We start from the raw sequence: 24,747 nt of genomic DNA on the forward strand, positions 1-24,747 counted from the left end.
TATATATCAGTTAAAATCAAACAAGTGACACAGTATAATATTTCTGCTAAAGCAGAAGTATCTTTCATTGTTTCATCTGTTGTGCGTTTACATCATACATCAATTAAGGTCAACAAAATGACACATTATCTAATGTTTCAGCTAGCTCAAAACAATCTTTAAAACATGGTTACATCTATCATAAAACAGACTGAAGATATTAATTATCTGTAGGGAAAAGAACAACGTGTCACTGGGCGACACCTCAAGACAACCTAAACATGCATCTGTGGTAAAAGGATGCCCGCCATGCAGCAAAGAACAGCTGACAATGACTGAAGTTAAGTGAAATTTTTAAGAAATCTTAATGTGTATTTTGTGTGTTTTTGTATACTATGTTTTTAATCACTAATCAAATAAAGTTAATCCAGCTACAAATATTTTGTATTCCTGTCATAACAGCTAAAAATAAATAAGTCAAGGATAGGCTTGAACCAGCCGTCTTATGATTTGAACGTATGCCACATCTTGCATGTGAAAAGCCCAGATATCATGCACCACCCGAACTTTTGAAACTAAAATTAATTTCTGAGTGACAATTTCTCCAAAACATGTAAATTTTGTCTAGAATTGTAATGGCACAATTATTTTGAGAAAATCTGGGGTAAAGAAAAAAAATACAGATAATCAAGGAACTAATGTAGTCCCCATTTCCCAGTACGAAAATTAATGAAACTAGGCACACCTGGCTCCCATGTTTATGGGCTGGCTCCTAGATCTGAAAATATTTGTCGAAACCTGGATTATTCTCACATGAGACTAGTCTTCATTATTTCAGCTTGTTTTGGATTTTTTTAAAGGGCATTTTCAAACTACCATTCCTTTAACATGAAAGAAATATTCATGTACAACTACTTAAAACTAAGTTACTTTTTTATTTCTAACTGTAACATAATTAATACTGTTCCATGAGGTTCTCCCTACAAATTTTAGCAAGGCTACTCCATTAAAACTGTTGAATTTTTGCTGATGAAAATAAACATTACTTCATGAGATTGACCAGTAAGACTAATTTTAGGTGTATGTTAACATACATTACATACACTTATGTACAATATGAAAGTGATCAGGCAAGTGGTGGTGAAGAAAATATACAAAACTATATCCAAGCAATCAAGTATTTTTAGTTAGCATGCAAATACTTCAGGTGTATCTCTAGTGTACAAAGGACATGAATGTAACAGCACATACTGCTTTAATTGTTAAGAGGTAGTGATTATTATGAGTATAAAACTGGTCTATATTTTGCACACAACAATATTGAAGTCCAAAGCGAGCACAAACTATATTATTTTGAACCAGCAAAATACAGATTCAACATGTAAGATAGCAAGTTCTACTTTTATTTTATTACGGTTTTGTTTACCATTTATTTATTATCCTTTCTATTGCTTAGTTCAACTATGAATTTGGAGTTATATTAAAGCACTAATTCACCTTCTAGCTAGGGCATGTTGAATATGAGTATGTCTGTATTACAAAACGGACACAAGCTTTTCTTAGCAGGGACATACAGACATTAATGTTGTGAAAAATTAGGTAAATTAGCTACTCACATGAGATTTAACCTCATGGTCTAACCACTAAATAAAAACCCTTGCTTGACCTTAGACAATTTAGTTAATGAGATATAGTTAAAACCAATTATTGCTGATTGTTGCTCAATAATATTATTGATCTCGAAGTGGGTTAATTTGGAATATTATTGTTGTTTTTACACAATTAGGGTTTTTCTTCTTATTATTCTTTTTCCCAATTCCTTTCTTAGTGAAATTAATAACACTGGTGTTTATGTTGTATTGTTTATTAATGTTTGTATCAAGTCCTGGCCAAGGATGTATTTACTAACTGTTTTTTTTTTTAAGTGATAAAATTTCTACTCCAATTGTTTGAGTTTAGTTTTGGATTTCTGTGGTTGTTAAAGTTTAATAACTCCTTTCTTTGTTCAATCCTGTTGGTAGCAGCATTTCGTTTTAGTCTGTTAGAAATGTACCTCTATCCTTATTACAGTTTTATTTGTCATTGTACACTACAAAAGCTATATTGCTAGCACAGCCTATTTATACACATTCAATCATGAGGTTTGTTTCTATAATATCATTATCCACGTAAATGACATCCAGTACAATGTCAAAAAAATAATAACTTCTATTCACATATTTTTGTTTTGTTATCCTAAATCAGGGGTTGGCAACACAATAACAAAAGCCATTTTTTTCAAATTTGGTAAAAATACAAGACACTGAGAGCTACAATGCATGCAACCCATATTCCAGTAGCTAGACAGTGAGAGGGTTAAAGAGCCACAGGTAGCCAAACCCTGCCTTAAATGAAAAAGCTGATACTGCTGTAGGGGCATTATGTTGACTAGCAGAAATACCCTCCCTCTGGGCAGGTATAACTGCTAGTTCCTGCGGAAGGTTATTGGGCCTGTGGCCTGTTCTGGAATTGTCTGACAGTTCTACAACAATGTACTCATACTTGACATTCAATAATGTTCACTATCAATGAGAAAACAGATTTTATTTAAATTTTAGTTTAAAAATGAGCTATCATCACAGCATTACATCACAAAGTAGATTTTTATTGAAGTGCTTTGTTCTTCTGTTGCAACACTCATGAATTTTCACGCTAAAAAAAAACTTTTTCAAGTTTTTATTTTTTTTATTTCTTTATATTTGAAACTTCTTTTTTTTGTAATTTTTATTGGTTAAATTTGAAAGATGTCATTTTTGTGGAAATTTCAATTGTTTTATTTATTGCTCAGCTATAAAAATACTGCCTAGTTTTTAAAATATTACCCAGTTATGAATGATGCTGTAGTTTCCAAGATCTGAGCTTTGGATGTATATGTTGCAAGCTCCATTATAATAACATTTAGATACAGATTTGCAAACAGAACTATGGCCTTATTTTAGTTCTATGGATTTTAAATACAGATTAATGTGACTGTAAGTGATTCATGTAGAAGAAGATTTTGTTACAATTTCTTTCCTTTTCATTCTGATCCAAATCAGCTTCAGACACGTAGGTCCTGTGAGAATTTGCCTGACTAAGCAAGTGATATCAAAAATTAATGTTGAGCTCTGGGTATATCCAAAATAATAATGATCATCTTGACTTCAAGTTGCTAATACTATATTTCCACTGTTTAATGTTTGACAGTGTTTACAAATGACATGATGGCATAGTTTCATTGTATATATCACTGGTATGGCATAAATGGAGTATTGTGTTCAATTTTGCTGTCCTTACTCATGAAACCATGAGTGCAAATTATTTTATGTTAAACTCCCCTAAATTAACTATCTACAGCATCTGAAAGCAATCCACTTCAAAGGCCAACTACACTTTTGGAAAAGAAAAGCTGTTTTAGCTGAAGAGGACTCGTACCCTGTCAAAACTTATATTTGTGTCCCTTACTCTTACTGCTCTCTTACCAAGAAAAAGATGAAGCTTCCCTCCTATCAATTCCTCTAACTATCTTAAACACTTCAGTCAGATTCCAATTCTACTTTTTTTTCAAGAAACAACAATTTCATAAATCTTAGATTGTCCTCTTAGGACAACCTTTCCAGTCCAGGTATCATCCTAGTAGCTCTCCTTTGAATCCTTTCCGAGAATTCAATGTCCTTCTAAATGTAAGGACCCCAAGACTGAACACGATACTCCATATGTGCCCTAACCAGTGATCTATAAAATGAAATTATAACTATTTAGACTTGTATTCAATATTTCTGTAGATACAACCAAAAATCCTATTTGCCCTACCCCTAACAACAGCACATTGTTTGCATGGCTAAAAACGATGATCAACCAAAACACCAAGATCCTTTTCTTCTATAATACTGTTAAGGTTGTTATCAAAATTATACTCATTGTTCAAATTATGATAACCAACATGCATTGATTTGCATTTAAAATAATTCAAAATTATCTACCATTTATTTGCACAACTCAACAAATGATCTAAATCCTTTTGAAAAACAGCAGCATCCTTCTCATAGCCAGCAACATCCAAGATCTCAATATCATCAGCAAATTTAACAAATTTATTGACTATTTCTTTATCTATATCATTGATGTAAATCCAAATGAGCAAATGTCCTAACACCAAGCCCTGAGTTAATCCAGTTTGACTGAACTCCATTTACAGCAACACTCTGCTTTCTTTCATCCAACCTCTCTTCTATCCAATCAACCAATACTAAATTGACAGGCAATGATTTACAAGCACAATAAGGTCTTCATTTGCACAAGCTATAGTTGGGTGATTTAATCAATTAATTGATATAATTGATTAACTATGAGCAGTAAATAGAATGATTAGTGTTTCATAAAGTAGTCAATTAAAAAAATAATGATTAATCAATTAATTTCACAAAAATAATCAACTAACTGAAATTAGAAGAAGATAGACCAATGTTCTGTTGAAACAAGTGGTATTTTTTCCAAAAATAAAATCACATCATTTAGCTTGTAAATCATTATCTGTCAGTTTACTATTATAGTAATATATTGTGGTTCCAAACATAAGTATCCAATGAGCTAACGTATCTCCCACACCTACAGGAATAGTTTTTTAACAAGCCTTTTATGTGGTATCTTGTCAAATCCTTTCCTAAATCCATATACACTAAATCCAAACCTGCACCATAATCTACCTAAATAAGATGTAATCTATTCAAAAAAGTCAAAAGATTAGTAAGGCAAGATTTTCTAATGAAACAATGTTTACTATCAACCAAATTTTAAACACTGTTAAATGATTTTGCAAGGCATTATTATTCATCAGACTTGCAAAATTTTTTCACACCATCAATGTAAGACAAATTAGGCCTATAATTACTGGGACAATTTTCATCCCATCCCTTGAAAAATAGTAGTAACATCAGCCAACATAAAATCTTCTGGTACCTGCCCACTATTCAAGGACTTAGGGAAATATTATCAGGCCCAGGAGTCTTATCATTCTTTAAACACACCAATTTTTTCTTAGCATGCTCAAAATTAATTTAATTATCTTGTTTTGAGCTAGCAACTTTTCACTACAAGTATATTTCTTAAGTCTTCATTAGTAAAAATAAAAAATGGAAAAAAGTAGAATTTAATAACCCTGCCATCTAATAATCTTGATGTATAGTTATTCTGTATTATCCTTCAAAGGTTAAACTCCCATCCTAACATTTTATCCTTAATCTTTTAAAAAAAATCTTCCTATTAATTTTTATATATTCAGTCAACTTTTTTTCATATACCCTTTTCAATTTCCTAACTTCTTATTTGACCAACTCTATTGATCTTCTATAATCCTCTAAATCTCCCATCATGCTAATTTAAAACTTCTTAAATCTACAATTTTCCTTTTATTTTGCCTATATATCTTTGAAAATCAACCTGGACTTTTAATTGCAGCCATCACCGTTTTTTTTTTTTTTTTATAGTAGACACATATCTTATATAGTTGAAAAAATATTTTTTAAGCTTTTCCACATTAGAACATATCTCCAACTAATCTAGTTGAGCAATTCAGAACAAATAATTCTGGTCACACACTTTCAAAACTCGCTGTTTTAAAATTTGTGACCAAAATTTCATTATTCCTGATCTCCATATGCAGCAAAACATCAAATCTAATTGGGAAATCATCACTTATATCAAAATCGTCTCCATTTTCAACCCTATAAACTATTTTTATATGAAAAGTTAATAATAAATCTAACATAGCATTGTACCTAGTAGGTTCTCTGAAGAATTAGTGAAGAAAACCACCCTGAAAAATTTCTAAACACCTGTCTCCCACATGATTTGGCTCTTAATCTATATGCTCAAAATTTAAATTCATCCATAATTATGACCTCAATTGCAGCTAAACTCTTTACCTCACTGTATAGTTTATCATTATTTTCACCTGTTGATCAGTACAAAATTTCAACTCAAAACATTTTGCCTTATAACTGATTCAAACTTCCTGCTATAAGCTTTATAGAAAACAAAAGGGATAGCTATATATGAGAATGAAAAACACAAGGAGGCTATAGTAATAGGTGATTCTTTAGTGTGGCACATGGATAGAATAGTTTGTAGCACAGAGACAATGAGATTATGCTATTCAGATAGCAGGAATGGAGGATATAACTGACAGAGCAAGAAAAAATATAGAATTTTGCTGTTGATGGGGTAATTTTCATTAGAGAATTTTGGGGGCTCATCCATAATTATCTTTATGTTTACCTTCCTTCCTATAGTTCATCTGTACAAGCTAAAGGTTGAAATCTTATTTATAGAAACTGATCATTACAATTAAATCCATTATCTCTAGCACTAATAGTACTGTTTCTATTTTCCCTGGTCATTATTAGCATCTATCACACCTTAAAAACTGTCAACATTTAACACCTACACTGCCAGAACATTGAAGGGTTACATTAATTTTATTTTGAAATTAAATATTCTAAGCCTACACACTACTAACACTACATACATAGTTCTAACATTTATACTTGGAGGTGTATATAGAAGTTTTTCAATATAAAATTAACAATCATTTTCTGACATAAAAACCCACCCTTGATTTACTTACAAATGTAAAAAGTTAAGGAAAATTTTATTTATTTAAAATGTTTGATTATTTTCTTCAATTGTGCTGGGAACAAGTCAGTGCCATAAGGAACTGGAAAAGTAACATGGTGAGGATACAGGTCACTACTTATACTGCATAGGGTTATAGTAATTCAACTACTAGAGTTGACAAATATATGAACTGTACACATGATGAGAAGAGTTGATATGTGTATGCAACAGCCATGTGCAGTACTTCAAATTAAGTTTTTCAATAATGACTATAATTCAACATATTCCTATCAGAAATATAAACTGATCTGAGTTGGCTATGTTTCTGCAACAAAAGGAGAGCTCTGAAATGCTTGAACTTCAAAATTAAATAACCCACTATCCCATGTGACAGACATCTTACAGATGAAATAATGTTTGAAAGTTAAAATTTTTCTTACACCAAAAATGTATTTCTGATACGTACTTACCTTCTGTCACACAAAGCTATCTAGATCTTCATCTGCCCTCTTAGCATTGCTAACAAAATTTAATGATCAGTACACCAGTCTATATTATATCCCACATCAATTTTGTGCCATTGGTACAGCTAGCTATTCCCACTCAATCCTCATTTTTGAGAATTGGCAGGCTCCAAAAGGAGAACACCGGCAGTGGGGAGAAAAGGTGCGAAGTACCCATCAGAAACATATTTTCAGTATAAGAAAAATGTTAACTTCTGATACGGTTTTATCTCTTCTCACACAAAGTTAGAATCCCACATTGCAAAGGTGGAGGGGCCACTGTAGGTGCACAAAATTGAAACCATGCAAAAAGCAACCATCCAGAATGAGTGGGTGTGCTCTGAGATGAAAATAAAGCACAATTGTGAGGTAGCACACTACTTCTTGAACAGGTATATGCTCTTCCCTGGAAATAGGAAATTAATTTGAAATAGGCAGGAAAAAAAAAGGATGTACACAAGTGATTGTTATTATTGCTGAGAGGTGCAATCCATTGTAAAATATAAACAGAACTAGCTATGTACATTCACAACCTCAACCGGACAGACAAGATTCCATAACTCATCCTCGGGATTAGTAGGCTGAGGATGAAAAAGAAAATACTATAACATCAATAATGTGGCTAGGGCATGTGGACCATGTTATATATACCAATCAGCCCCAATCACAAGTAAACAGAGTGTCATATAACAAGCAACCAGAATTATGAAGAAGAAGAAGTGAGCTTTTGGTCAAAACAGGACAAACTCCCAAAACAACCACAGGAGCAAGAAGTACAACAAACCGAACCCAGCATTTCCTAGTTGTGGAATTGCGTCAACTCAACCATTAGAACAAGGTAATATCTGTAACCAGTATTATAAGCAAACATCATAGCTCACTCAACCATGAATGCAGGGAAGAAACATCCTGCATCTGGCACTACGAGGAGGGCATGGAACACTTGCTCAGCCATTAGAACAGTGTGCATATGTCCTGCTTCCATTATTACGAGATACACAATGTATCCCAAACTCAACCTCCTGCAACCAGAATTAATGAGAAGAGAGGCCTTTACTCCACACAAATGTAGAAACAGGACAGTGTCATCCCAAACCCACTATTACGAGGAAGATCATACATAGTCTGGACCAATTCCAACCGACATCTTTCCATCTGGTAAAAAGCATCCAGGGGAAATGAAAGGAGGGAAACCAGCTTTGCCCTCTTCTCACTGAGTGTGTAATTATGAGTAGGTATGGTAAATTATAAACTCACTCAGGAAGAAGCCTTCTTGGTCCACCACCCCAGCGACTGGGAACTGGTAAGGATTCCCGTGCTGCACTGGAAGAAGAAGGGAGAGAAGTAAATATGGTGGGGAGCCTAGAGGCTGCAGATAGTGCAATGGGTGTCCACAATTCCTTATTTTCAAAAGCAGGCCAACACTGATTTATTCAATTAACCCTATCGCCCCAGGTATCCTTTACTGTGCATTACACAAGGTTTTAGGGTCTTGCATTCAAAATTTTATTAAAGTACTTTTTGTTTATGTTATACCACTTAAAATAGCATAAAATATTAGCTAATAATTCATATTCTAATAGTATATAAGTTTTAAGTTATTAATTCTATGAGGGAATATAAAATAAAATCCTGAATTTTCACTAATGTGACCCAAGTGACACATTTTCTCTTAGCATGTCATCATCCCTATTCTATCCACCACCACCACAAAAAAAGTACAAAATTAAACGTAAAATACTCTATAAAATTGTTGTTGCTCAAACAAACCATCATTTTTAGAGCCTTCAAGTATGTTTGGTAATGGAGCTTTAGAATAGAAAATCAGACCACTCCTGCCACACCCACCTGTCACATCCTCAGTTTTACAATTCATTGATAGTTCTCTCTTACCTTTCATTATATATCACCTATAACTAATAGAAAGTCAAGGTTTTCATCTATCAAATGATGTATTATATTACATTGTGTTCTGAACAAAGAATTGTCAATTTCTCTCTTAGTACAATCTTCGTTCACATGGAAAAGATAACGAGTAGCTTAGATGAAATTGTAATGGCTCTTGTCCATAGTTAGAAAGCCAGGCAGCATAGGTCTGAAGGAGCATGGACTGGCCAGGATATAGGATGACATAAGAGGAATGGTAGAAAAAGCAGGTAACAATAAAAACATAAATATCTGATCTACGACATCCACAAGCAAGGAAGAGAAGGAAACAGATCTTGAGGGAGAGATGATAGATGAAACATGAAGACAACGTTTCAAAGAGAGGATGGGAAAAGCATAAAGGACCACACCAATATCCCAATCAGGTAAATCCAAGGAACATGGAGGATGTATGACTTGAAAGGAGCAGAGAAAGGAAAGAAATGACAGGGAAAGGCTGCACATGAAACCTGGAGAAATGGAAGGTATTTGACAAGGACACCCAATAGCTAGATATGGCCGTGGTTGACAAACCTTTGTCAAACAACCAGGTGAAGAATTGGGAAATATGGGGAATGGACAGGTAAGAACCCCAACCCTCTAAAGATAAGTCTATGAACATATGTAAATTCGGACAAAGTGGAGTAAGCAGCACTCCCGCTGTGGTCTGGTCTCTTGTCTAACCACCTAGCCAGGGACTGAGGAAAAGTTTCACTGCTCTAGGAGTGTCCATCGAAAGGAGCACATATGAGCTTGACCCACATCGCCAAAGAGATAGAAGAAAAACCCAAATGAATGGGGTATTGAGAGAGGGTAAGAATGGACTCCGGTCATCAAGAATCTCAACTGTGCTACTTCCTGTAGGACCAGAGTGTGGTCTCTAGACTGTGAGTGGAAAGAAGCAGGCTGGAGCCAGTCATCCATAGAAAGAAGAGAGCAAAAACTCATAGAGTGAAGATGTCAGGAAAGAGTTTGCGCCCCCCGACAAAACACTAAAAGAGCCAAGCCCTTTTAGAAAGGGTAGGGCCCTGATCTGGAAACTCAACTTAGAGGGAGAAATAACTATCAACAAAGTATGCACTGTGGGGAAGAACTCCAAATTGTAGATTGTGAGGTGAAAATAACAGGAAAAGGAGCCAAAGCAAAGCTTAGCCCTACAAATGGGAAAGAAACGAACACATCAACAATGTAACAATGAAAAAAATTTAAGTCCTACACTGACAAAAATTAGGATGATAAAGCACATAGTTAACAATTATGAAAAAAAATTATTCAGACATAAGATATAATTTTCTAAATTGAAAATGCATTTCTGATAGATTCCTTCCTCTTCTCACAAGATTAGCTTTTTTCATTTTATGCTGCCCTCTATATGCAAACTTTTTCAGAAACACATGCCACAAGCCTTCACCCCCCCCCCATTGGAATCCACAGTTTCAACACGTCTCTCATGCAACAAATCGTCATGCGTCACCTCTACACCAATAGGAGAGCACTACTATCACGTGATGCATGTTACTCCCTCCATGTGCCACTACCGAACTATCACTTCGAAGTTTGGCAGAAAACACAAGCATCAGAAGATTATAGAGAGGACAGGTGGTAAGTGTGAGAGGAGGGAATTACTTATTGGAAATATATTTTCATTTAGGAAAATTATAAATTCCCATAAAAATTAATAAAAACCTTATATCTCGAGTGCTTTTGAAAAGTGGACCTTTCTTCAAGTTTATCTGTGACTACTCACCTACCCACAATAACTTTCTTGATATCACTGTTTTTCTAAAAGATGGAATTTTACACACTTACTTGTTTTGAAATAGGGTAGAGAAAATATGAAATAAACTATAAAGTTTTATTGAAAAAAAAAACATTTGAAATGTATTTAGGAGGTTTTGGGGATTACACAAAGGAAATTACTTTGCACACAGACTATTCAAAACAAATACTCAATATATCCATGGACAAATCTTTATTTTATTTTATCAAAAATACTTCACTAAGAAATATGACTTTTTGTATGTGAAAGACTTGTAATATTAACTGAAAGACTGCCAAATTTCGTGAAGATATACCCACTATATTGAAAGTTATAAGTATTAAATCTATAAAGACCGAGCCCGTATTAAAAGTGTTAAACACTTAATTATAGTTTTAAATATACATATATTTAGTAATTTCTAAAGTAAAACATCCCTAACAACTTTTCACATACACTCTCGCCATTGGCTACATTATAGCACAAATGAGATGCTTTCAAGAGTACATAGAGAAATAGACTAAACATTTCCTGGAAAACTGGATGACCTTCATTAAAAAAAAAAGGCCCCTGAATAAGAAAGGTCCACATCTAGCATTATGAATAACTTCCAATAAGGTACTCTCCTTCCGCTCACAAGATTAGCTTGAATCCCACACTGAAACTGAGAAGGAACCAGTGTGAGAGAAGCACAGGCATATTCCCCAGAAGCACCTGAAGGACACCCCAAAATAAGAGGAACACATCATACGATCTGAAGAGGATAATGTACCACATCTGTGTCAGGTATCTTTTCACCGTGAACATTGACATAATCAGGAGGATCATACATGGCGGAACATTAAAGGGAGGACATCCAAGTGGGAGAGGATAGTTTAGTAATGTGATATTAAACAAAAATCAGAATCACTCAATCCCACGATGGAAGTGGGCAATTGAGGATGTGTCCTATGGTGTAGAGTGGCTAGGGCACAATGAATCATACTCAGTAAGTCAACTACATTCAAAACCTCACTCACTGGGTACTGATATCCTTGCGAGAGTAGGATGAGGATCATACCATCTTACACTCATTCCCAGAGTGAAGAGTGAACCTAACATTCTACTCCAGAAACTCACAGGGTAGCCTAATCCCAGGGATCCAGGAATGTGTCAACCAAAATACTAGGGAAGTCCATCACATGCTCTCAACCCCTGCGACCATGAAACCAGCCCAAAACAACCCCAGGTCGGAACAACCTTGTCACCCAATGAGGAAAAACCAAGAACAGGGAAACAGGCCATGTAGATCTTCTGCAACCCACAACTCAGAAGTCGAGAGAGAAAGATGGACAACCCAAAACCTGTGTGAGAACTTATGTGATCAGTTCACTCAATCTCCAAAACCTCACTCACTGGGTAATGACATCCATGCGAGGGTAGGAGAAAGGCACCCAATTGGAGGGGTGAACTGCATTTGGGTGTCTCAACTCCGGGAAATAGCTACTCATCCAGAGGATTTTGTAATTCCCTCCACATGGGCAGAACACCATCACCCTCATCTGAAGTGAATGGTTATAGCCATCTTTATGGAACCCATCCAGCACCTTGGAACTGGAAAGTGGTAAGAAAGGAGGGGAAAGTGCAGTAGAGAGTCTGAAGGGACTGCAACACCCAAAACAGTGCAGTGGGTGATCACGAAACTATTTTGAAAAGCAGACCCCACCAATTCATGCAATCTATGCATAGGAGGGATGAGCAGCAATCCCCTTCTGCTTTACCCATGCTGTCCATGGGTGGTATGGTTTGAGACAGGCATATTATGATGCAATTATTATGACAAATTTACAGTCTAGTGATCTTGTGAAACACCCCATCTCAAGGGTGAGCGTACATAGCCATGGAAAAAGTGTAAAAATCAACATGGCTTACAGTGCGGATTTGATAGCAAGATGTCTGCAAATCATTATACCCATCTAAGTGGAACCCATTCCGAGTACATACAGAATACCTGGTCAGGCACCACTCATCACAGAGTGGGATCCAAAGTGAAGCTCAAGTAGGGGCCCCTGAAAGAAAAGAAAGCATTATTGAGAACTTACCTCATGTCACAGTCATGCTGAAACTGTAGAATAGCCACAGGCAGCAGACGATACCTCGAGGAAGCAGAAACAGTGATGTGGTGTAGGTAGTGGGAGAAGAACGTGTGCAGAGTTGTCCACATGCCCGATCATAGAACCTCATCCAATGGCCGATGAAAGAGGCAAGGGAGAGAAGGTAAGGTGACGGATTTGATGTGAGGAAACCTGAAAGAGATCGCGCTGGGAAGAAGACAAGGAGGAAAAGGCCAACTGGATCAAATGTCAAACCCAACTGGTCAAGGTAACTGGAGAAGGTTGCCAAGGGATAAAAAGGCGGGAACGATAACCCTGGAAGGAAGCCATGAGAACAATATAACAACAGAGGACACAGACAGGACAGAGGAGTCTAACTGGATCAGGAAGAGGGTAGAGATGAGATACAGAGGATAGGCAGAAAGGGGAAAAGACAGACTGACCTTCTCAAGCCTCAGAGGTCTTGGGAAAGAAAGCACAATTCAGATAAAGAATAAGGAAGGAGGAATGGTACGTGGTACTGGTAACATCGAGGGTCAAAATATTTGACCTACAATGCCTGCAGGCCAGGAGAAGGAGGAAATATGCCTTCAATGAGAGGTAAAACAGGTAACATATAGACTAAGGTCAGAACGGAAGTAAAGTGAGGGAGCAATAGATACCTTGGTAGCTGACGGAGCTAGGAAAACTGGATCAACATGGAAAGGACAGGAGAAGCAAAACCCTGCAGAAGCAGGAAAAATGGAATGTATGGGATAATCCAGCAAGAAATCCCAAAATCAAGGAGATCAAAGAACCCCCTCTCAAAGAACCATGCGAGAAAGTCAGAGATACAGGCAACTGTTGGGTGAGAAGCCTGGAAACTCCGAGTCAATGCCCAGGAGCAATAAACATTCCATTTGCATTAATTAATGGCCAAAGAAGGGCGACTGGAACAAGCTAAATGTGAAGCTACTCTGGGAGAGAAACCAGAATTCCTCACCAAGAACATGACAAAAGCCAGGCATGAAGACAGACGATGGACGGCATGGAATTGAGGGTGGAGACCAAAACCAATGTAATTTGTGATTGAGGGCAGTGGCAAAGGCATTGATATGGGGCATACTCAGATGCATACAGAGCCACCGAAAAATGGTAGGATGAAGGGACCACTCTGTGGGATATTCTGGGTTTGCCCCCAAACAGGGAGAACTGACCCCAACAACTGTCGGTTGAGAAAGGGAAAGTCTGCCAGATGATAAACAAGGGCAGACTGATCAAAAGTAACTTCGGAATTCATAAACGGGAAACACAAAGAAGTAATGCTATATGCAAATATTAACTCCGGATTTCTGAAGTGCAGTAAGTAAAGTTAAGAAAAAATAAAAATATAAAACATTTCAAGGTAACTGAAACAATGTAAAAAAAAAAGAACGTCCGAACTAGGGCTGAAATGAATATTATAAGTAGTGCTTCGAAGCTTCTTGCAAGATAACTACCGAAGCTTTGAAGCTTCTTACAATTGAGTATACTTGTTATATTATAACAGTGTATGTATTTAACTTGTTACAGTTTGATTGTACATGAGTTTGACCTTCAGGCATTTGACCTGTCAAAGTTTAATATGACTGGACAGCAGTTGTATAGTCTGAGCAAGGAAGATTTCCTAGAGTTTGATTACAGGCCTTCTGGAATCTGGAAGCTTTTATTTAGTAGCATTACATTGTACTGTAATGCGCTGTTATGGTGATGTAACTTTCTGTTGCAATGCTCGTCCATATATCCGTGGTTAACAATATAAACACTGCTTCGTCACTTAGCCTTTCTTTCAGACGTTGTTTGCACGTTGCATGTTTAAGGTTGATATCAGCGGTAAATTGTTTTCTGCTTGGTAAGACATATCCCGGCTCCAAGTACTTCATTAAATTACGAAAACCATCGCACTCAACAGTTCGAATGGGGCGTAGGTCTTGAACGATCATTTGAGTCACTCTGTTATATTTTTTGCACGTGTATCATTGCTCTTCACAGGCCTTACAAATCCATCAAGGGTAGGCGTCTTCCTGCTCTCCCTTGTGGTTGTCTCGATGTCCGGACAGTAAACAATCGAGTGCTTCGACACAAGGTGATTCCGTAGGTTTATTGTACCGCCTAAATAGGCAAATTCTTTTTTACAAATACTGCACATGGCTTTCCTACAGTCGTGAAGTTTCTTATAAAAACTCCGTACGTCCGAAACCTTTTTACAACTACTTCCAACCGCGCCCTTATCTGACGCCATTTTTTCTAATCAAAAATTGTATGCATAGCGCATGCGTATAAATAAACGTGCGAACATTCAAATGGGCACTGGCAGATCCGAAGCCCTAATCTGAACTCGACAGCTGCCAAACAAGAAGTGATTGTTGGGTAGTGGCGATTAGAGTCAGTAATATGCATCACATGATAGTGTTGGTCTCCTATTGATGGAGAGGTGATGCATGATGACTTGCATGCGAGAAGTGTTGGAAATGTGGATTCCAACAAAGGGAGGATAAAGGCTTGTTGCATGCATTTCTGAAAACGTTTGCCTACAGAGGGCAGCACAAAACATGAAAAGCTAATCTTATGAGCAGAGGTAGAGTATATTATTAGAACAATTAATTACTACTAGTAATGATATGTAACATACAAACTATCTAAACATACCTAGTCAACAAAGTACTTATAAATATTAAATGGACAAACCATCTAAATTTATGTAGTCACAGAGTATGTAATAATAACAAACATGCAAGCTAACTAAAATTACCTAGAAAACACATTAACAATCAATATCTAACTTACCATTCATCTAAAGTAACTTAGATGACAAAGGACACATAATTAAGTCTTACACTGACAAAAATTAGGAGGATAAGGTGCATAGTTAATGACAAAAAAAAATTACTCAAATAGAACAACAAATTAGATGTTACTAGATATGTAACTTATAAGCAATATAAACATACCTAGTTAAAGTACTTATTAATAATGAACTAACAAACCCTCAAAACTTGCAATGTACAAAATACATAATATTAACAAATATACAAAACAATTAAATGTACCTAAAACAAAAAACAAAGTAATAATCAATATCTAACTGACAATTTGTCTAAAGTAACATAGATGACAAAGGACACATAAATATGATGACGTGAAATACTGAATTATCCTGTGTGTAAGTAAGGGCAAAGCCACACAAAGGGCATCTGAGCCACAACTACCAAGGGTATATCAACCAGGTGTGAAGTGTAAATGTTGAAAAACTTACCACAGATCCCCTAAGAGAAACAGAAGCAATAGGAAAAAAGAAAAGAGAACAAAAGTTCTCTGCCAAAATGAATGACATGGCATTGCAGCAACTGGTGGAAGGTGAAAATCCTGAAGTGGTGTAGTGTGTGACAGACTGAAATTAGTAAGTGCCAGAAAAAAAAAGATACTCCACACTATCTTCTCATTGATTCTATTCTTCCTCAGACACATTGTCAAGTTGAAATACAGAAATCACCAGCCAAACATCAGAATTTAGCTCCCTGTAAATTAAGGCCTGTACCTTTTCTGCAGATACAGTCAAACCTAATTTGTGGGAAGTCTTTACCAGTAGCTTTTTCGACTGTAACAGGAATTTCCGTACTTGATACATTGATTGCCAATTCATACCAAGAACTCTTATAATTTGGTATCAAGAAATAAATGCAAAAAAATTGTTGAAACAAGTGAATGCAAACACAGTAAAATAAAACTATTGAAAAAAAAATTGAAATGGCAAAGAAGCACATCCATAAACAGTAGCCAAATGCGAAAAAACACATGTAAACAATGCTATGCAAATTGAGAAAGTGGTGATTGAGCGGGAATAGCAGAGGGAGCCAGCTGCACCAATACAGGTGGCAAAATGCTATTGGTGGAGAGTAGTCAAAAGATATGTACACGATCAAAAGGGATGCAAAATTTCTAGAGTATATAGACTTAGTGTGCTGATCACAAATTTTTTTTTGGCAATGCTTACAGGGCAGATAGCCTTCAGATCGAGATAGCCTTCTTTGAAAGCAGGTAAGACCTTATCGGAATTTATACTTACAAATTATACACTCATCAGCTCTACTACAAGTAATAGTAGTAGAGATAAGTTTATACTTTTATAGTATATAAAAAAATATGGACTCTAGGCTAATTATCAGACTGCAAACTGTATAATGTAATGTTATAATGATTATCATTTTATCTGGTAAGACTAAGAGTTAAATTTAACACTTTTTAAAGTTGAATAAGACTCAATCATCGACTTGGTCTCACATTAGACTAGATTTTTTAAATTATCATTTAGCTGTGTGTAACTAGAAACATGGTGTACATTGCAGCTGTAGTACTGACAGTGATAATTAAATGTATAAGAATTGTTTGGTAGAGGATACTGGTGTTAAATTTATCTACAGTTGAATACTGTTTAATCAACAGGCTTAGTGAGTGTAACATGATTTCTGCTATAATCTAAACTTATATTAGTAAGTTATAAAACAGGCTAAATAAATATATATACATATAATATAAAGACTATAGTTATTTGTTACTTCTTATTTTAAATGTAAACTTAATTACTTTAGTGAAAAGACAATAAAGTGATAAAATATCATAGTATATTTAATTCTAATGTTAGGCTTTACAGTGTTGTCAAAAGGCTTACTTGTGTTTAGTGTTAATTATTTATTCCAAGGCTGCAATGGTTAAGAGTAGTGTAGGTGTCAAGTGCTCCCAGTTTGTAAGGTATGACAAGTGCAAGGAGTGGGTTTTATTTAGGAATGTGGGATTAACATGCACTTTTAAGGAAGTTAGTAGTGCAGTCCCATATAAAGGATTTTTGAAGAGGGGGTGCATTATTTACTCTAACTTTGGGGCACCATAATTTCAATACCTAAATCAGTAAATTATATTGATATCATCAGAATAACCCATAATATACAAAGATTAAACAAATATGTAATGTAAACACACTAAAATTATTAAATATTTTCTATATCTATACGGGGATCGTCTTGTCCATTTACTATCAAGGGACCCCCTTAACAATTTAATATCTGGGGCCTCTCCTGTCAATTTACTATCAATGACCCAATTTTGTCCATTTAATATCAGTGTATGTTCTGTCCGTTTATTATTAAGGGCCCCTCTCTAAATTTAATAACATAGGATATGAAGGGGCCCCTTGCCAAAAAACAAGGTATGTGTTTCTTATGCCTCATTATGTATATGATACTGGTATAATACATTTTTATGCTTACAAAACATTTACTATTATTTTTCAATTTTAATGTGTGTTTAAATTCTGTCATACAGCTTTAGGGAATCTTCTGATGACAGTCAGGGCTCACTGTGATGATATATAGGGACCTTTCCCTGTCTGTCATTAAAGAGGCCCTTAACTAGCACTAGAGGTGCCAACCCTGACTATCATTAATATATTCTAGTTCATTTTTATATTGAACTTTACTGTGATGGGGGCTCATTCATCATTATGTAGTTTCTACTACATCAAATTTGGCTGATGATGGGATGATTTTCATTAGATAGGTGTTTTTTGTCTACAATTCATAACAATTTTAATAGCAGGAAGGCATTCATTGGAAAAATGGGGTGCAACTGCACCAAATTTACCTCCCATTTTGATGGTCCTGCAATAAAAATTTTCAATTTTTATGTAGAGCTTGTAGGTTGGAGGAGAAAGTGGAGACTATTCTAGACAGGGTAGAGACAAGGGATAAAGAAAAGGGTAAACTGGGAAATGGCAGCAAGAGTTAGATGACCTTAATCTTTTCCTTGAGAAGGATACAATACCCAAGGACAACTTTCAGGAAGTTAAAAACAGTACTAATAGGGCTAGTAATACTGGATTTAATCATATTTAACAGATTTCAGCCTTTAGCTTGAGGAGATGAGGGAAGGATAACAAAAGAGACAGATAGGGATAGGAATGAAAAACATGAGGTTATTGTTATAGGTGATTCATTAGAATGACATGTGGATAGGAATGTCTGTGGGGTAAATAGCAAAAAAATAATTAAATTATGCTATCCACAGTGGAGGATATAACTGACAGAACAAGTGATACAGCAAAGGGTGCTAGCATTGATGCAGTCTTTATAGTGCACTTAGAAGCTAATGATGTAGGGAAGGGTAGATAAGAGAAGCTAATTATTAACTACAAAGCATTGATAAAAGCATTCAAAGAAAATGGCCATTATAGCTTAATTCTGTCAAGGATACTGCCAAGACTTAATTGTGGTGATGAAATTATAAGTAAGTCACTGGGGGCTGAATACTAGGTGAAAGTAAATATGTGAGGATGATCAAGTTAGTTGGATGAATTTGTTAGATCAATTCATTAGGAAAAGGGAGCTTTTGGGTTTACCTTTAAACAGGGTAAGGACTAGCTTGTTTGCTTTAAACTAGGTCTACACAATGGTAAGGGTCAGAACAATCAAGAAAAAAATTTAATTTACAGAAAAGCATAGGGTAGGAACAAAGTACAAAAGTAGTTTTAATGGGAAACTAAACTGCTCCTGTTGTAATAATAAAAATATAAGATATAAAGTGGATGATCTTAAAGCACTGGTCAGATTTTGGTATAATGCAAATAAATGAAACCTGATCAGATGTATACAATTTTGATGAAAGTAATTCCTTGAAAATACAGGGTAATAGGATAGAGTACTAAAAAGAGGGAGGAAGAGTGGCTTGATATGTAAAATGGGAGTTACATTATGTTCAAACTGAGGATATCAAAGCTAAAAGCAATGAAGATGAATCTGTTTGAGTTTCTGATAGTGATTATAAGGACAGAAGACTCTAAGTTGGAATTTATTACAGAACACCAAATAAAACTGAAGAAATTGAAGAGAAACTCTCTAGTGAGACAAAGAATTCAGCTATAAATGAGTTTATAACTGTGGGAGTTTTTAAGTTCAGGCATATACAGTAAGAAATTTTAGAATCAAATCATGTGGGAGACAGGTTTTTAGAAACTGTTCAAGATGGTTTTCTTCACCAATTCATTGGGGAACCTCTTAGACAAAATGCTATTTAGATTTAAGTCCTAATATAGAAATAGTTGACAGAGTGAATACTGGGAAATATCTGAGTATAAGTAAATCTGATGTTTTGCTGCATATGGAGATGAAAATAATGATATTTTGGTTTGAAATTTCAAAAGAAATTTTGAAGGGATGAGACAAAAACTATCTGCTGCGAACTGGGCAAACTGATTTAATTGGAGATACTAACCAAATGTGGAAAATTTATTAAAATAAATTCTTAAATATTCAAGACAGGTATGTTCCTTATAGAAAATAAAAGGTGGCTGCAAGTAAGACACCAGGTTAGCTCACAAACTGTATAAAGAACAAAATTAAAGAAAAGCATTATAAATATAAGAAGTTTAAATTGACTGCAATTATGGGAGATATGGAGGATTACAAAAGTTTAAGAGAGTTGGCCAAACAGGAAATAAAAAAAACTATATGAAAAAAAGGTTGACTAAGAATGTAAAAGTTAATAGTTGGGATTTTTTTAAATACATTAAGGATAAATAAAATGTTGGGATGGGAGTTAGGCTTTTGAAGGATGATACAGGAGTGGTAATATCTGATAATTATGGAACGGCTGGATTATTAAATTCTACTTTTATTCAATTCTTATTACCAACAATTTAGGCAATATTTCTTATCCTAAACAGTTGCTAGACAGAAACAAGATCAAACAAGATGGTCACATTCACATTAATTCTGAGCTTGTTAATAAAAAATTGGGAAGTTTAAAGAATGATAATGTCCCAGATAATATTCACCCAAGGGTTTTGAAGAAGGTTAAGGATTGGATATGTGAACTACTTTTTACTAGTTTTCTAAGTCCTTGAATAGTGGGTAGGTGCCAGAAGATCGGAAGTTGGTTAATGTTACTCCTCTTCTCAAAGGGGGGTTATAAAAATTGTCTTTGTAATTATTGGCCAATTAGTCTTACATCAATGATGGGAAAAGGCTTTGAAAATCTGATAAAAGATGCTTTGCAAAATCATTTAACAAGGTTTAAAATTTTGTTTAATAATTAGTATGGTTTCACTAGAGGTAAGCCGTACGTTACTAATCTTTTGAAATTCTTTGAAGAGGTTACTGCTTATGTGGTTGAGAGTACAGGCGAGGATTTGTTGTACCTAGATTTTCATAAAGCATTCGATACTGTGCAACATAAATAGCTTTTACAAAAAGTTCTCTGTATGTGAGGGGGTATAGGTTGTCTCATTCGATAGAAAAAAGGCTAGATGGAAGAAATCAGAGGGTTGTTATAAATGGAGTTTAGTGAAGCTGGTTTAATATCACAAATGGGGAATCTCAGTACTCAATGTTAGGACCTTTGTTATTTTCAATTTATATCAATGACACAGATGAAGGAATGATCTATAACTTATTTAAATTTGTTGATGATATTAAAGTTTTTGGCATTGCTGGCTGTAAGGATGCTGCTGCATTACAAAAGGATTTAGATTATTTGGCAAGTTGGACAGATAAATGGAAGATGTCTTTTAATAATAATAAATGCAAGATAATGCATGAGGGACATCAAAATTTGAATATATAGGTATAAGTTTGATAAGAACAACCTTAACAGCAGTATGGTAGAGAAAGATCTTGGCTTTCTGGCTGATCAGTCTCTTAAGCCATCCAAGCAATGTACTGTTCCTTGTGGTAGAATAAATAGGATTTTAAGTTGTATCCATGGATATACTAAATACAAGTCTAAAGAGGTTATAATGTAATTTTATACATTGTTGGTTAGACCACATTTGGAGTACTGCATTCAGTCTTCAGCTCCTTACCTTAAATTTAAAATGTACACTGAACTGTTATAATGTTCAGTGAAGGGCTACTCATATCACACCTGGGGTGGAAAGGTTGTCATAGAAGGATGTGTTAGGTTTTCTGAAACTGGTTATTTTTAAAAAAAGAAGTTAGGTAGGATCTGATTGCATCAACACTATCAACTCCCTTTACACTTACAAGTTACAGTCATAATGCATCATCTTTTTTTCGTATTTAATACTAATAGTGAGAATGGTAAAACTAGGGGACACAAATTTAAATTCTGTCAGGGTAAGAGTTACCTTCAGCTAAAACAGCTTTATTTTTCTAACAGGATGGTTGGCCTTCGGTCGTTTGGAATGTGTTGCTTCAGACATGGTAGATGCTTTTAATTGAACTTAATCCTTAGGGGAGTTTGTTTTTTGTTAGTTTGTTTTTGAATTTCGCGCAATGCTACACGAGGGCTATCTGCGCTAGCCATCCTTAATTTATCAGTGTAAGACTAGAGGGAAGGCAGCTAGTCATCACCACCCACCGCCAACTCTTGGGCTACTCTTTTACCAACGAATAGTGGGATTGACTGTCATATTATAACGCCTCCACGGCTGAAAGGGCGAGCAGGTTTGATGGGACGGGGATTCGAACCCGCAACCCTCAGATTGCAAGACGAGCGCCTTATCCACCTGGCCCGGCATGGCCAGGCCTTAGGGGAGATTAACGGAAGTTTTGATAAATATTTGAATGGTAAGCGCTTGCTGCGAGTGTTTTATTTTTATTTTAGAGTTTATTATATTGAATGTATGTACAAAAACACAAATCAGAGAAAATAAGTTAGGGTATGGCCCACCGTTAAGTAAACTTCCTTCTTCAATTCTTGAAAGTTGAATTAAATTTTAAGTCGTTAATTGACTAGAGTTTAATTTACTTCACATGAAACTTTGAAAGTAAAACAACAGGTTGAAGAGAAGAAATATAACCCAGTAAATTAAGTCAAATGTTTATTTTAATATACTTTAAACATAACTCACCTCCGTTATATTTCTAATATAATTATAATATAAACGTCACACCTAACCCTAAAACTTTGTGAAAGCAGATTGAAGAATACAAATAAAAAGCAATGCTGGCGCTACGACAACACGCTTTAGTCCTATGTTGAAAATATGAATATATAAAAATGTTATATCATGCATGTCACTGTATAATTTTAACAGATACAAATAAGTCAAAATATTAAAATATATATATATAAATAAAATAACGACCTTTATCTCCAGATTGTAACTTTATTAGAGAAATATTTCGTTAATGAAGTTTCATTGTGGATATATAGGTCGTTATTTTATTTACGTTTATAAGAATATCTCGTAATAAACTCCAGTTTGGGTTAAATAAAGTCAAGAATAATTAAAATATATATATACACTTAATCAATGCTACTACAGAATCAGTGCTGTTGTTGGATTCTTAGCGCAAAGCTACACAATGAGATATATGCACTTTCTCCACTGAGAGGAATTGAACTCCATAATTTAGCGCTTGAAGTCCAGAAACTTACTCCTGACTCACCAGATGACACGAACAGTGTTATAAGTACATTTCAGGGCGAAGAAGGAAATATAACTGACATTTTAAATGATTTTTTTAACAGAAACTGATAGGTCAGAAATCCCTTAGATTCAGATACAGTCATTTCTCATTTGGAACTACTTAGCAGAATGAGAGCAACTAATTAAGAGTACCCGTTGCCTATGCTGTTACTTTAACTGATTTGCGTGATTCAATGCCACACTTATAACACTCCCAAAGTTGAAAGTGATGAGTGTATTGAGCACCATATTGCGGCTCGAACCTAAAATCTTAAGATATGTAACTCATTGCGTTAAGTATTAAGCCAAGCCTAGACCATTTTTGAAAACTCATCAAATGTATTATAAATAAGAAATTAAGATTCATGAAAAATAATTATATTTAATTTATATATGTATATATCATGTTGTACAATTGTCTTTTATTGTATTGTTATAGTTTATGTTTTTGCTTGTTATTTAAATTTAGACGTTTGTATTATTATTTAGCCAAAAAGAGTTTTGACGTAGCGTGATATAAGTTACTTCATGGTGTGGCATTTTAATATACTGTTACGTCTCATCGTTTGTTAATTTCCCGTAAAAATACTGTTACGTCTCCGTTTATTAATTGATTTCCCGTAAATTCGTTCCGATGAAACTTTAGCGACACAAGTCCTTACTTAATAAAACTGGTTTATTCTTTCCGAATATAACTTTACGATATACTTAATTTCAACAACCGCGCTAAAACAAACGCTATAACAACGAACGTGCTCAACTTCATTAATACTCTCTGACTGCAGATCAATTACTCACTGTTTACACACACACATTATTGTTCGTCACGTTGTCACCGTCTTTTATATACCAGACTACCCTATATCTAGTAAATGCTAGAGCATTCGCCAAGGTACAGGATAGTTCTAGAAACCAGGTGGCGTGAGAATAGTCACGTGATCTCGCTGACGCAACACTGCCTTAATATTGTTCGTCCCGAACAATAACCACATCCAATAAACCAATAACAATTAACAATAACTTAAGTAAATGTACAGAAATACAATCACAAAATTACAATTCAATAAAGTCTCTTAATTTTACGGGACGTATCTTCTTCCGTACTGGTCTCCGTCTTGTTGGCTTCTGCTTCACGTGGGGTTCATCTGCTTCATCAGGAAATGTCCTATCATCGGTAACAGTCACATCAGTGGTAGTAACTTCATCAAGGGCTTCACTGTTTCCCTTCTCAAAGCCGAGTACATTTTCTTCTTCGAAAATGGCTTTTCCAGGTGACACATCTTCAGCGGCGTCTTTTATTCCATTGTTCACTTCGTCCCAACTGAAATGTCCTTGACCGTGATAACGCCAAAGCCTGTTGGCATGCACCACTTTTGGCTTTCCTCGCTGAGCAAATTTTATCCAGAAAGTAAC

General features: G+C 35.2%; 1 protein-coding gene across 1 annotated transcript in view; it reads right to left on the reverse strand.

Annotated features, from left to right (window-relative positions):
- Nucleotides 1–22,899, reverse strand: part of LOC106465512 (116 kDa U5 small nuclear ribonucleoprotein component-like) — a 122,113-nt gene extending 99,214 nt beyond the window's left edge. The window contains exon 1 of the mRNA XM_013925738.2: nt 22,774–22,899. The gene's annotated coding sequence lies outside the window, so the exon portion shown is untranslated. The remainder of the gene's footprint in view (nt 1–22,773) is intronic.
- Between the last annotated feature and the right edge of the window lie 1,848 nt (nt 22,900–24,747).

The sequence above is a fragment of the Limulus polyphemus genome, unplaced genomic scaffold, assembly GCF_000517525.1.
Source record: "Limulus polyphemus unplaced genomic scaffold, Limulus_polyphemus-2.1.2 Scaffold1968, whole genome shotgun sequence".
NCBI lineage: Eukaryota > Metazoa > Arthropoda > Merostomata > Xiphosura > Limulidae > Limulus > Limulus polyphemus.